This window comes from Rhinolophus hipposideros (assembly GCF_964194185.1).
Source record: "Rhinolophus hipposideros genome assembly, chromosome: 26".
Taxonomy (NCBI): domain Eukaryota; kingdom Metazoa; phylum Chordata; class Mammalia; order Chiroptera; family Rhinolophidae; genus Rhinolophus; species Rhinolophus hipposideros.
In genome coordinates this window covers 965,372-966,464 of record NC_138072.1, presented here as the reverse complement: position 1 = coordinate 966,464, position 1,093 = coordinate 965,372, and positions in this window count along the sequence as shown.

Genomic DNA, 1,093 nt, shown 5'->3' with positions numbered 1-1,093 from the left:
TGCTCTGCCAGCGCCTCTCACCTGGGCGGCGCGGCCCTCTAACCTGCCACAGCTCTGTTGCCTGTCACCTGGCACTTCCTCTCGCTCTGCGCTGTAGGTTGGTCCCATACTCATTTAGGGCCCGTTCCCAGTGTCAAGAGGGGGAAGTCAAGGCCACAGCTGGATCTGCTCCTCTGGGCATGATGCCCACGAGGCTGCTGGTTCAAGCATCTGCTTGTTGCATATTGTCTTGTGAATTCACAGTGAGGGCAGAGAAGTCCAGCCCCAAACGTGGGACAGGGTCCCTAAGATGAAGTGACCCCCTCAGAGAAGCTCATTTACAGAGAGCTGAGCCTTCCATGGGCTTGGCTGTGGGGGCTGCCATGGCCTGAATGTCTGTGTACCCCCAAAAGCCCTGTTGAAGTCCTGACCCCAGAGTGATGGTGATAGAAGGTAGGGTCTTTGGAGGTGATTAGGTCCTGAGGGTAAAGCCTTCCAAATGGGACCAGTGTCCTTATATGACAAAAGGGACCCCTGGGAGCTCCCTGGCCCTTTCCATCGTGAGGCCGCCGTGAGACCACCAGGAAGTAGATTCTCACTTGACACTGAATGTGCGGGGCCCTTGACCTTGGACTTCCAGCCTCCAGGATGTGGGAAATAAATTTATGTTGTTTATAGACCACCAGTCTGGAGTATTTCGTTATAGAAACCCAGAGGGACCAAGGCGGGACCCTAAGAGCACAGCAGGAGCGAGGAGAGAGGGAGGCCCCTCCAAGCCACCCCCCCACCCAATCCCCACCTCCCACCCCCACTCCTGGGCAGGAGGGAGATTCCTGGATTCGACAGGAAAGTTTCTCTGGCTGTGTTTCCCTCTCACACTGGGGCTTTCCAAGCCGGGAGAAGTTCTGAGCAGTTTGGGGGCCTTGCTGAGCCCCTCGAATTCCAAAGTCCACAGAGTTCCAGGCCCCGATGTGGGGTGGAGGCCGGGCAGCGGCATTGGCTGGTCAGGCCTCTCTAGGCAGCTGGTGCTGCAGAAAAGCAGGAACAAACCACTTTATTCCCACAGACCTCCTAGCCCGGGTGAGTGGCAGTGACCAGACCCAGACACCAGAGC